Genomic DNA, 13,294 nt, shown 5'->3' with positions numbered 1-13,294 from the left:
TTGTTTGCCCTGCTACGACCTCCATGGCAGCTCCTAGAGTGTAGAAGAGCGAGAGAGGAGTTCAAAGAGCTGAGGCTTTGTTTGGTGCGCTCACACTGTCTTCCTGTTCTGACTGTTAGGGTGGTGGCAGCAGCACCAGCCCCAGATGTAGATGTAATGCATGGGGGGTGTGTGTGTGTGTGTGTGTATGTGTGTGTATGCACACGCGTTCGTTTGCACAACCACACTAGCACAACCACAGTACAGTCAGCTCAAAAGATCACTCAACAAAGCAATCAACATAATAACATTTCTTGAAGGCAAATGAATAACAATTTGTTTTTAATCGAATTGCCATTAAAATGTTGCGAAATTCTTCAGCATGAGTCCACAAAGCACATTCCCACATGGTAGACCGTGTCATTCCTTAAAGTTGATTGAAACGTTTAGATGTCATTAGTGACCTTAGAAGTAACAGTTCTAACAATAACACAGAGACGCTGACAGAAGAAAACACATAGCCGGTGTCCCAAATGGCACCCTATTCCCTACGTAGTTCACTCTAAAGGGGAATAGGGTGCCATTTGGGATGCAGGCATAGTGTTCTGGGTTCTAAGAATAAGCCCTGTGCCATGGAAATGACATACGTAATCTGTGAGGTGATAAGACAGGAGCTGGTGTCCTGTTTTCCATTCCTCACATAGCCTAGCCTGCACACTGTTGAAGCTGTGCGTTCAGCTTAACCTCCCGGGCCCAGGGCGCTATAATGGCTATAGCTTGGCCTCCGTCGGCTATGTCTGTTCCTCTGTAATCTCCCAGAACCAAAATATTGTGTGCACTAACTAGCTAGCTACACACTTTGAGTCAGCATAATATTTATTTTAACAGTCCATAATGTTCTTCTGACTCAGGGTTCTGTGGTCTCTCAGCAGACTTCAGAATGGCTCTCTGAATGGATCTCTCTTAAAGCTCAGACACACCGGTAGGATTGTCCAACGTTTGCCTGCCGACAGTACAAAAGTATGTGGACAGCCCTTCAAATGAATGGATTCGGCTATTTCAGCCACACCCGTTGCTGACAGGTCGAGCACACAACCATGCAATCTCCACAGACAAACATTGACAGTACAATGGTCTTACTGAAGAGCTCAGTGACCTTTCCAATAAGTTAGTTCGTCAAATTTCTGCCCTGCTAGAGCTGCCCTGGTTAACTAAGTGTTGTTATTGTGAAATGGAACCGTCTAGGAGCAACAATGGCTCAGCCGCAAAGTGGTAGGCCACACAAGCTCACAGAACTGGATCGCCGAGTGCTGAAGCGCATAGCGTGTATCGTCTGTACTTGGTTGCAACACTCACTACCGATTTCCAAACTGCCTCTAGAAGCAACGTCAGCACAATAACTGTTCGTCAGGAGCTTGGGTTTACATGGCCGAGCAGCCGCACACAAGCCTAAGATCACCATTCACAATGCCAAGCGTCAGCTGGAGTGGTGTAAAGGTTGCCGCCATTGGACTCTGGAGCAGTGGAAACGCGTTCTCTGGAGTGACGAGTCACGCTTCACCATCTGGCAGTCTGACGAAGTAATCTGGGTTTGGTGAGAACCATGAGCCTCCTAAGTCAATGTACCCAGAGGAGGACAGAAGCTAGCTGTCCTCCGGCTACACCATGGTGCTACCCTAAAGAGTGCTGCTGAGGCTATGGTAGACCTTCATTGCAAAATAGTGTTTTTTAAATCTGTTATTTGGTTACGTGAATATATTTACAATCGTGGCCAAATGTTTTGAGAATGACACAAATATTAATTTTCACAAAGTCTGCTGCCTCAGTTTGTATGATGGTAATTTGCATATACTCCAGAATGTTATGAAGAGTGATCAGATGAATTGCAATTAATTGCAAAGTCCCTCTTTGCCATGCAAATGAACTGAATCCCCCAAAAAACATTTCCACTGCATTTCAGCCCTGCCACAATAGGACCAGCTGACATCATGTCAGTGATTCTCTCGTTAACACAGGTGTGAGTGTTGACGAGGACAAGGCTGGAGATCACTCTGTCATGCTGATTGAGTTTGAATAACAAACTGGAAGCTTCAAAAGGAGGTTCAAAAGGAGGTTAGAATTATTATTATTCTTCTGTCAACCATGGTTACCTGCAAGGAAACATGTGCCATCATCATTGCTTTGCACAAAAAGGGCTTCACAGGCAAGGATATTGCTGCCAGTAAGATTGCATCTAAATAAACCATTTATCGGATCATCAAGAACTTCAAGGAGAGCGGTTCAATTGTTGTGAAGAAGGCTTCAGGGCGCCCAAGAAAGTCCAGCAAGCGCCAGGACCATCTCCTAAAGTTGATTCAGCTGCGGGATCGGGGCACCACCAGTACAGAGCTTGCTCAGGAATGGCAGCAGGCAGGTGTGAGTGCATCTGCACGCACAGTGAGGCGAAGACTTTTGGAGGATGGCCTGGTGTCAAAAAGGTCAGCAAAGAAGCCACTTCTCTCCAGGAAAAACATCAGGGACAGACTGATATTCTGCAAAAGGTACAGGGATTGGACTGCTGAGGACTGGGGTAAAGTCATTTTCTCTGATGAATCCCCTTTCCGATTGTTTGAGGCATCTGGAAAAAAGATTGTCCAGAGAAGACAAGGTGAGCGCTACCATCAGTCCTGTGTCATGCCAACTGTAAAGCATCCTGAGACCATTCATGTGTGGGGTTGCTTCTCAGCCAAAGGAGTGGGCTCACTCACAATTTTGCCTAAGAACACAGCCATTAATAAAGAATGGTACCAACACATCCTCCAAGAGCAACTTCTCCCAACCATCCAGGAACAGTTTGGTGACGAACAATGCCTTTTCCAGCATGATGGAGCACCTTGCCATAAGGCAGAATTGATAACTAAGTGGCTCGGGGAACAAAACATCGATATTTTGGGTCCATGTCCAGGAAACTCCCCAGACCTTAATCCCATTGAGAACTTGTGGTCAATCCTCAAGAGGCAGGTGGACAAACAAAACCCCACAAATTCTGACAAACTCCAAGCATTGATTATGCAAGAATGGGCTTCCATCAGTCAGGATGTGGCCCAGAAGTTAATTGACAGCATGCCAGGGCGGATTGCAGAAGTCTTGAAAAAGAAGGGTCAACACTGCAAATATTGACTCTTTAGATCAACTTCATGTAATTGTCAACAAAAGCCTTTGACACTTATGAAATGCTTGTAATTATACTTCAGTATTCCATAGTAACATCTGACAAAAACACTGAAGCAGCAAAGACACTGAAGCAGCAAACTTTGTGGAAATTAATATTTGTGTCATTCTCAAAACTTTTGGCCACGAATGTAGAATAAAAAAGATAACTTTTTTATGTTATACTATTTTTATTTTGATGAAATTCACTGAGGATGGTCTTCCCCTTCCTCTGAGGAGGAGCTTACACTGTGGATGTATACGTAGAAAATGTACGTAATTGCTCCCCCATGTGGGGGTTCGTGCTCTCTGATTGGCTCAAAGTCAAGTTGTTGGCCACTAATGAGCATTGCGATTCTACAAGTAGAATCAGTAGATTCATCGCTACCGGGTCGGTACACAGCAGGTACCGCTTTTGTTATAGTAAGAGAAGGAACGGCCTCCCCCTGTGATAAGTACCCATCAGCAGTCTATCGGCAGTGAGATTCTTGGTGTGTTTCATGAATTACCCCTCTGTGGCGGCCTCTGACCTCTTCTGTTGTCCACATTGCGACCCCCAGCTATAGACAGGCCTGGACACTGGTCCCCCGAGCCCAGCCCAGGGCCATGGTCAAACATAGCTGTCTACTCAACCGGCGCAAACTGGCTGGTGACGATGGACGTCTCATACTTCACCCCTGGCCCCTGGACAGAAGTCTAATAATGGGGTCTGGGACTTCTATGTCCCCTGAAGCTTAACCCTAGCCCCCTCTCTAGGCTACCTGTGACCGCTAGCTAGCCATCCACATTTAGAGGTGAAGAGGTCAACATCAGAGCCAGGGGAGGAAGGCCATGGGGGCTATGGAAGGAGGGGTATAATTCAGCCTCTTTTCCTTTCTCTTCTTCTTTCTGTTCTGTTTTTTACTACCACCTTAATGAGAATGAAGCATCCCTACTGACTGTGTCAGAGGTCCCTCTGTGCAGTGGTACTGGAGCATGTTAAATTAGCCTGTTATAAAATACTGTAGCTAACAGAGCCAGTGTTCCTCCAGGAATGTTAATGATTGTGTTAAGAATGGCGCCGGAGCTATTATATGGAAGAGTGACACTCCGCCAAGCAAGCAGATGTGGCGAAAATAACTAAATTCCTATATTCCATCTGAAAAAATAACATACAATTTACGTAATAAACCCTTTGAATTTACTGATGTCTGGGGGGGACTTTCAGCAGTTTCTAGAGTTGTCACCTTAGCTGCCTCATTATTTTCTTCATTAATGTATTATTATTATTATTTGTTTTTGAGTTGAATGATTTATTTTCTAGCATTGGATGTGAAGTTCATTCTGTCTCGTTTTTTCTTGTTATTAATCATTGAAGTTAATACCGGTAGAGGGGAGGGAGAGGGGTATGCATGTGTTGGGGAGGGAAGGGTTTTGCACAATGTGCTCCCATGTAGCATGCTGTGTAACGGAGCATTATCTGTGTCATATTTTGCTGATGATTGTTGAATTGTAAAAAATGACAATAAATATACTGTTAAAAAAAACCAAATAGCACCGGAGGGGATGGCCGCCATTTTATGGGCTCCTGACCAACTGTGCTATTTTGTGTGTTTTTTGTTGTTGTTTTTTTAACATAATTTGTCCGCCATCGTTTCATATAACCGAAAGGAGCTTCTGGACGTCAGAACAGCGATTACTCACCTCGAACTGGACAATGATTTTTCTTTAATGAGTTGGGCGCGGAGGCCATACTGCTCTTCCCAAACCAGGCCCATATCCCTGACATTCATATGAAGAGGAGATGCTGTTACAGAAGTCAAAGAGCCGGATGCCTGGTGAGACTGCATTGACGAGTGGATAATCCGCCTTTACCCTCCATTCTACTGGCGAACATGTAATGACTGGAAAATAAACTGGATGAGCTCCGTTCGAGACTATCCAATCAATGGGACATAAAAAAACAGTAATATCCTATGTTTCACAGAGTCGTGGCTGAACAAGGACATGGATAATATACAGTTAGCGGGGTTTTCTGTGCATCAGCAAGACAGTACAGCAGCCTCCGGGGGTGGTGTGTGTCTCATTGTCAAGAACAGCTGGTGTGCAATCTCTAATATTAAGGAAGCCTCAAGGTTTTGCTCGCCTGAGGTAAAGTACCTCATGATAAGCTGTAGACCACACTATTTACCAAGAGAGTTTTCATCTATATTCTTCGCAGCTGTCTATTTACCACCACAAATCGATGCTGACTACACTCAATGAGCTGTATAAGGCCATAAGAAAACAAGAAAATGCTCAACCAGAGGCGGCGATCCTGCAGGAAAACTGAAATCCATTTTACGTCACTTCTACCAGCATGTTACATGTGCAACTAGAAAAAAAAAAATCTAGATTACCTTTACTCCACACACAGAAACATGTAGAACGCTCTACCTCGCCCTCCATTTGGCAAATCTGACCATAACTCTATCCTCCTGATTACTACTTTCAAGCAAAACTTAAACAGGAAGTACCAGTGCTGCGCTCTATACGGAAGTGGTCAGATGAAGTGGATGCTAAGCTACAGGACTGTTTCGCTAGCACAGAATGGAATATGTTCCGGGAATCATTCCATGGCATTGAGGAGTAAAACCACATCAGTCACCGGTTTCATTAATAATTTCTTCGACGACATCGTACCCACCGTACGTACATATCCCAACCAGAAGCCATAGATTTCGGGAAACATCCACACTGAGCTAAAGACTAGAGCTGCCGAGATAATGCCAAGAGTGTGCAAAGCTGTCATCAAGACAAAGGGTGGCTACTTTGAAGATTTTCAAATATAAAATATATTTTGATTTGTTTAACACTTTTTTGGTTACTACATGTTCCATATGTGTTATTTCATAGTTTTGATGTCTTCACTATTATTCTACAATGTAGAAAATAGTAAAAATAAAGAAACCCTGGAATGAGTAGGTGTGTCCAAACTTTTGACTGGTACTGTAGATATTCCCTCGACTAACCCGTACCCCTTCCCATTGACTCGGTACCGGTACTTGTATATAGCCTCGTTATTGTTATTTTATTGTGTTACTATTTTTATTTTAGTTTATTTAGCAAATTTTTTTTTACTTACTTTTTTTTAATACATTTTAATACATTTCACTGTAAGGTCTACTACACCTGTTATATTCGGCATGTGACAAATGCAATTTTATTGTATTTTATTTGTGCGTTTGATGGGATCCCTGACTGTGCTGAGAGAAGAAGTGTTTAACTGTTTCACTCAGAGTATTGTTGAATGCCATAGTTTGCCTTTTGAAGGCCTTGTGGGTTGTCGGGAAAACGCTTCCATGTGTGGGAAGGAAGGGAATGGATAATTTTTTTATTTTATGGCCTCCTTCGTTACAACGACTAGCCTCGGAGCGCTCACACCCTGGCGGGTTCAACCAGGCGGTTCAGAAAATGTGCCAGTTTAGCTTTGGGCTAGAAACGAACAGGAAATGGTTTCCCTCCTCCTTGGTGTGTGGTGTGTGTGTGTGTGTGTGTGTGTGTGTGTGTGTGTGTGTGTGTGTGTGTGTGTGTGTGTGTGTGTGTGTGTCCCTCACCATGCAAGTGGATAAAGTGTTTAACTCGGAGGAGAGCTGGAAGAAAAGTAAGTCCCAGATGTGTGATATGTTTAGTTGCAGTTGTTTGTCTTTTTGTGGGTTGTGTGTCCTTCTGACGCTGAGGTAGAAGTCTGGTCAGAGGTTAGTCATTCTCAGAGAGCAGGAGTCACATCCTGAACCTGGATGTTGACCCACTGAGTGCTGCTCCAACAGGAACAGAAGCAGGAAAACTAAAAGTTGTCTCTCAGATAAGGAAAGAAATAGCCTTCTTCAAAAGAATACATCGTATATCGTATACTGTATACATGTTTACTCACCAGAGTTCTCACAAACTCACCAGAGATCTCAGCTTAACCTTAACCGAACTGTTGAACTGTCATTTTAAAGTCAACAAGAGCAGGACCACACATGACGGGCTTCTTCCTTTTGCTCTGTTGCTATGGCAGCAGCTTTTATGCTAGTAAGTGTGTAGTATACTTCCCATTTAGCTTTAGTCTCTGCTGTGTGTAGTATAAGACATTTTCTTTCAGCCCTAGTCTCTGCTGTGTGTAGACTGCCATGGTCCTTTGTTCAGTGATAGTGTCCTCAAATAAAGGTTGTTCCTCCCTTTAACAGCCCCGAGGAGCTCTGTCGCTCTATACTTCCCATTGTATCCAATGAGCTCCCCACTTTACAACTGGGTGAGAGGGTGTCAAATTGAGGGTGAAATACGATGACCGACCTATCCCTGACTATCATAGGATACATCCCAAATGGCACCCTATTCCCTATTTAGTGCACTGTTTTTGACCAGGGCCCAAACATTTGTGCACTATATAGGGAATAGTGTGCCATTTGGGATGTAGACCTAGATTGTACTGTAACAGTGTTGGTGATGCAGTTAGACAGGAGTGTTGGCGTTATAAAGTGGCGGCACATCTTGACTATGTATATTGCCCCGAGATGTTTTGACAGGCCACTCAGAGATGTGTTATGTAGGCATTGTTTTGCAATGCAATTCAATGCCATTCAATGCAATTCAATGCAATGCATGGAGGAGTTCCATGATTGGAACAATATCCTGGTACTCCAGTTACATCTAAATATAATGGAATAGAATATAGTACATTGCATTCCTTTACAAACTTGCAAATTCATTTGTTACATATTCCCTCACACTGTCTGACATCATATACTAGAAACCTTATTTTGCTTGTATAACTTAATACCATTATGGACCGTAATCCATTCGCAGTCAAGGTTTAAAGGTTCAGATGCAGCTATTGCAAAATAGAAATAAAAAATGATTTTCTAATATTTTTCATTATGATTAATGACGCTTGCTGGAGGGATGAATCACACAATAATCCCTTTCAGAAAGGTTAAGTGTATAACACATTTATAACGATTACTTAACCAAATGCCCAATCCCAACATGACATTTAATACCAATGTATTTTGACATTAAAATAGCCAGGCAGCGATGTGTTCTCACTGTTCTCAATGCTCTGTATTCAAATGCACCGGCGATGTGCCTGCCCAGCTGTGTGAAAACTGTTAAAATGGGTTATCTGAGGGTTATAAGGCTAACAAGCCTCTAAGCCCCATCCCACCACCGTCTGTCTGACTTGGGTTCGTCAGCACCCATCTAGCTAAGTCGAACATCAACGCTGCCTGTTCCACCAATGACTGTTCTGCTACTGTAGCTCCACCACCACTACCAGTTGACCTTTTTCTCCCTCCTCTTTCAGTGCGTAAAATGGATTGTTATTACAGTAGAGTGATAGGGGTTTATGGGGTTCATTTATCTTTATGACTCTGGGGCTTTGTGTCAGGCTCCTCTCCTGGTGATACCCTAGGTGCATTGGCAGGTCATTAAAAGCCTCCAGAATGAGACAGTCAGGCTTCTAGCTTTTATGATAAGGTAACTCACACATCACTGGGTGCTATTCTCAACAATGGGCCCTGAACGACGACAGTAAACTGTAAACTAACCCTAACCCTAAACTGCCAGGGTATACTACACTGTGCTGGGCACTGCGGGGGAGAGGAGTCCCATAGCCGAGATTGTCATGACCTTCTCGTTGCCCCTACACTGTTTCTGCTTTATAGCCTCTGTGATGGGGTAGAGTTGAGGATATACGATAGGCTATATGCCACTTAGCAGACGTTTCTGTCAAAAGAAGCCTGCAAGAAAAGCAGTGCACGTTGTTAGTATGTGATCCCTGCGGGAATTGAACCCACAACTTTACCAACTGAGCCGCACATGACCACTAGTGTGATGACGTGAATTGCGATACGTAGGTCATGAACTCATACGACTGCACAGTTGTGAAATATTTGACTGGGCATCTTACAACCCCGTGGGATTGTGCTTGCTACCCCAGACTTTTTGGTTTTACGAGTCCGTGTTCAAGGGCGAGGCCAGTCTGACCACTGAAGAATGTTGTGTGTTGTTTTATTATTGTTTGGTGTTGGTCCTGCCTCCTGACTCTTGACGTTAGTTCTGTCCTGTCATTGTCGAGGCATGCTATAGCTAGACTCTAACTGGAGGGCAACGACAGCGAGGTGAGCTTGTGGGGTGTCGTTTAACTGCATTAGAAGGTGATACAGACCAGAGACCAGGTGTGAGGTGCAGCTTGGTCAGGGTGTGTGTGTGTGTGTGTGTGTGTGTGTGTGTGTGTGTGTGTGTGTGTGTGTGTGTGTCTGGAGCTGTAAAGCCCCCGGTGGTAGACATTTATGGATGACCCCTAAGGGTCACAGGTCAGGGGTGTGTGGAACACATACACAAGTGAGGGATGCTGGGCTTGTCTTGTGGTCAAACCTTGAACTGTGAAATTGTCAGAGACCCCTTTCTAACAATAGAGTTGTTCCGCAGCCAGCTTCAGAATGGAAGAAAATGTTTTTCTTTTTTTATGTACTGTGTCTGGTAGAGTGGAATAAGAAACATTTACATGAAACACATGGCCGAAATGGTTTACGTCTTTTGACATTGACTTGAAATTATGTATTGATAGATTCAGTCATGAAACTTAAGAGTTGTATAATTGATGAAAGATTGAGCTCGCGAGTGGCACAGCGGTCTAAGGCACTGCATCTCATTGCTAGAGGCGTCACTACAGACCCTGGTTCGATTCCAGGCTGTATCACAACTGGCCGTGATTGGAATTCCCATAGGGCGTCGCACAATTTTCCCAGCGTCGTCCAGGTTTGGCCGGGGTAGGCCGTCATTGTAAATAAGAATTTCAGAGCCGCATTAAAGTGACTTGCAATCCACGAGTGCCACTGCAACACTCTTCCATGTGCATTGGCCCTTTGAACCAGTTAGTCAACTTTCTTCCAATCAAGATGAGAAGGAAGTCTGACAATTTCAATATCGCCACATAGCCAACGTAGAAATCTACAGTCAGATTTCCATAGTTTGTAGATATTACATCCCGTTTAGTGACTTTCTGTTAACCACTTAACAATTTCTATCTGTTTCTTATCACTATTCTATAGAATTCCTGTAACTGATGTTTTTCCAACTCAACCTTGTCTTGTCCTGAATAACCTGCAGGCAGGATGCAGAGTTGTCCCTCCCTCTATGACTTGCTAATGAGGCAGGGGCAGAAGGTCATTTGGGTCGGTACAAAGGGTTGTGGCCTGCGCTGGGACCTGCTGTGTGGTGTCAGTGGGGCACCCCGGCCTTGGCTGCAACAATGGCTTTGTCCACAGACACACACACACACACACACACACAGTACACACACTCAAACAAAAGCATACACACACTATTCTTTTCAGTGAAATCAACAAGCATCCATATTAGGATAAAGCCTGATATTTCCCTAACTCTGAGGTGGCTAGGCCTGCGGTGTCCCCCATAAAGATGTAGCTAGGAACTTTGTTTAGACATGGACAGACCTCCAGCCACCACAGAGGAAGCCCAGGGTGACAGTCTCCACAACCTCAGCCTCAGCCTGAGGCAATAGACAACAGGAAGAACTTCTTCACCTTTTACACATTCCTTTCCTCAGGACAGGAAGGAGACAGAGAGGGAGAGGTCAACAGTCCTGTGAAGTTGGGTTCAATTTCATTTCAATTCAGCCAAACTCAGGGAGTTTGGAATTTCATTTTACTTCCTGAATTGACTGAATTAAAATGGAATTGACTCCAGACCCGCTGTCCTGCTTGCTCATATCTGGGGGACTTTCTGTCAGTTGTTCCTTAGTCAAAGGCCACTGAACAGAGGCAATACACAACACTCAACACATCATACATTCGGTACAATGGTTCCAGCACGTTTGTCAGTGAACTGGTGCCAATGTAACCTTTCAACCCTACACAGATTTCGGAGCTGAAATTGTAAGCTTGTGACACTTAGAAAAGTTTATTATCCTCTCTCTGTCTAAAATGTCTGACCTCCTACCCCCTGAGACTAGCTGATAATAGAGCTTCCTTGTGGAAGTGGTTCATTTGTATTGAGACCATAGAGACTACTTCTGTTATTCTTATGTAAAGCACCCCTGTGGATTGAATCCAGAGTTGCATTATTCTTTCTCTGTGATGGGGTCTTGCTCACGTCATTGTTGACTAGGAAAGTAAGGGAGGACTTTCAGCAGGCAGTCGTTCAGTGTCGTAGGGGACAGGGAGAAGTGGTCAATGGTCATGTGATGGGAAATGTTTTCTTGGCACACTCAGACTGAGACTGCATGCATCTTACAACACTACCCTCCTTAAAGAAGCATAGGTCACACTGTGTCACATCAGAAAATACAAGACGTGAGGTTCTAATAAAAGAAGATAAACAAAACCTGGAAACAACACTGAACACTTCCCACAGTTCCTGCAACCGTTTTAATTAGGGAAGGAGATATAGGAATGTCATGTGAGAGCCATTGTCGCTGTGGGGTTGACCACCATCAGTCTGGTGGTAACCCAAGCTGTGGCATTTGTCGCTGATGCGATGTGATGTGATGCACTCGTCGGTGAAAGAATTCCTGTGGGGAAGGCTCACTGGTGGTTCTCATTTGATGTGTGTTTGAAGTGTAAGAGGAGGGTCACCAAAGGGCGGAGACACCCTGAGCCTGGCCCTGCCTCTGAGTGGCTGGGTTAGGGGTTAGGGGTGGGAAGAGGGGATTTACGGAGGTGGGAGAGTGTGGGAGTAGTGGGATGATCATCTGGTTGAACAGCCCTCCACACACACCCTCAAACAGTCCGTTTACAGACAGAGAACACACACCTCTGGTTTTACAGTCTTTCCCTACTTTGATATGGAATGTGGCTGTGCTGACAGCTCTGGAAGAGGGAGAGAAGGCAAAGGAGGGGGGGTCTAGGCTGCTGTGAGCCTGTTACTGTCCTGGATTTAGTAGAGCTACAGTAGAGGGAAACTGGAGAGAGGAGAGGAGGCTCCTGTCTTGGATTGTGAGTTACAGTAGAGGGAGACTGGAGGGGAGGTTGAGCCAGCAGAAGCTGAAAGAGGAGAGGTTGCTGTCCTGGATCTTTGAGCTACCGTAGAGGGAGATTGAAAGAGGAGAGGCTGAGCCGAGAGCCATGTAGCCCAGAGCCAGTGGAGAATAACGGACAGGATTTAGTAGTGATAAGAGCCTGCTCAGGAGAGCTTTCTGCACAGAGGTAAGACCACTAAGGGCTCCGCCAAAGGAACTTTACAGTAGTGGATAAAAAAAAAAGCTGATTTTCAATGGCATGTATCCTAGTTGTACCGGTATGGCATAAAAAATACATTTGACATTTAAAATGGGATACTTTGTCATTTTTTAATGTCTCACACTTAGCGGTGACTTCTAGGTGCAAAATGGATTTAAATTGTGATTTTAACTGTTTTATTGGTAAGATGGTCACATTTTTTATTTTATTTTTTGTACTCAGTCCCTTCCTTTTAGGGGAACAAATGATTGAATATGCATGCATTCTAAGTGGTGTGCTAGTATGGACATTGGTGATCAGAATTTAGGCTTACTGAGTCTGAGATTTTGGGTCCTGTAATGCTATATGAATTTGATCAGTAGGGTGGTTGATGTTGAGCTAGCCGTGTGACAGCTGCATGTGTGTTGAGAACCGGGTACAGGCCAGGCAGGCTGTCGCGTGCAGGTGGTCCTTCTCTCAGTCCATGGCAGGCAGGGTTAGAAGTTCTGAGGGTTAGGAGTTCCCTCTCTCACACCCATTTGATCTTGGAATAACACCCCCCCCCCCCCCTGCGATGGCGGGAGGCACAGAGGTCAGCCAAACTGTAGCCTGCCAGCAACTCTTTGATATGGGACAGACAGGGTTGTGAGAAACTCCTATTTTAAAGATGATGTCAATCGTATTCTCCTGGTATTTTACAGATTACTCTTTGTAAAATAATTTGGACAGTTCTTTCTGCTCATGTTTTCCGTACATTGGATAGTTGGATAATATATGTATTGGATGACACGTTTTTATTTAATTCATGTGAAAAGATTGCGGAGTTGATTCACAAAGATCCGATTATTTCAAATCTGAAATACTTGTACCTTTTCCAAATGGTTTATATGTAGGCTAGTGTTTCTTTATTTAAGTGCCAGGTATCGTACAAGGGGCCTGTTTTA

The 13,294-nt window shown here is 44.3% G+C and overlaps 1 protein-coding gene across 2 annotated transcripts in view; it reads left to right on the top strand.

Annotated features, from left to right (window-relative positions):
• Positions 1-13,294, top strand: part of LOC106573091 (prickle-like protein 1) — a 47,500-nt gene that overhangs the window by 11,631 nt on the left and 22,575 nt on the right. The window contains exon 1 of one of the 2 annotated variants that reach the window (XM_014147785.2): positions 11,492-12,338. The exons of the other annotated variant lie outside the window; for it this stretch is intronic. The gene's annotated coding sequence lies outside the window, so the exon portion shown is untranslated. Of the gene's footprint in view, positions 1-11,491; positions 12,339-13,294 lie in introns of those variants that run through there. 2 annotated transcript variants of the gene reach the window in all.

This window comes from Salmo salar, chromosome ssa16 (assembly GCF_905237065.1).
Source record: "Salmo salar chromosome ssa16, Ssal_v3.1, whole genome shotgun sequence".
In the NCBI taxonomy this organism is placed as follows: domain Eukaryota; kingdom Metazoa; phylum Chordata; class Actinopteri; order Salmoniformes; family Salmonidae; genus Salmo; species Salmo salar.
The sequence above is the reverse complement of the archived record's forward strand: the minus strand, read 5'-3'. Positions and strand labels throughout refer to the sequence as shown.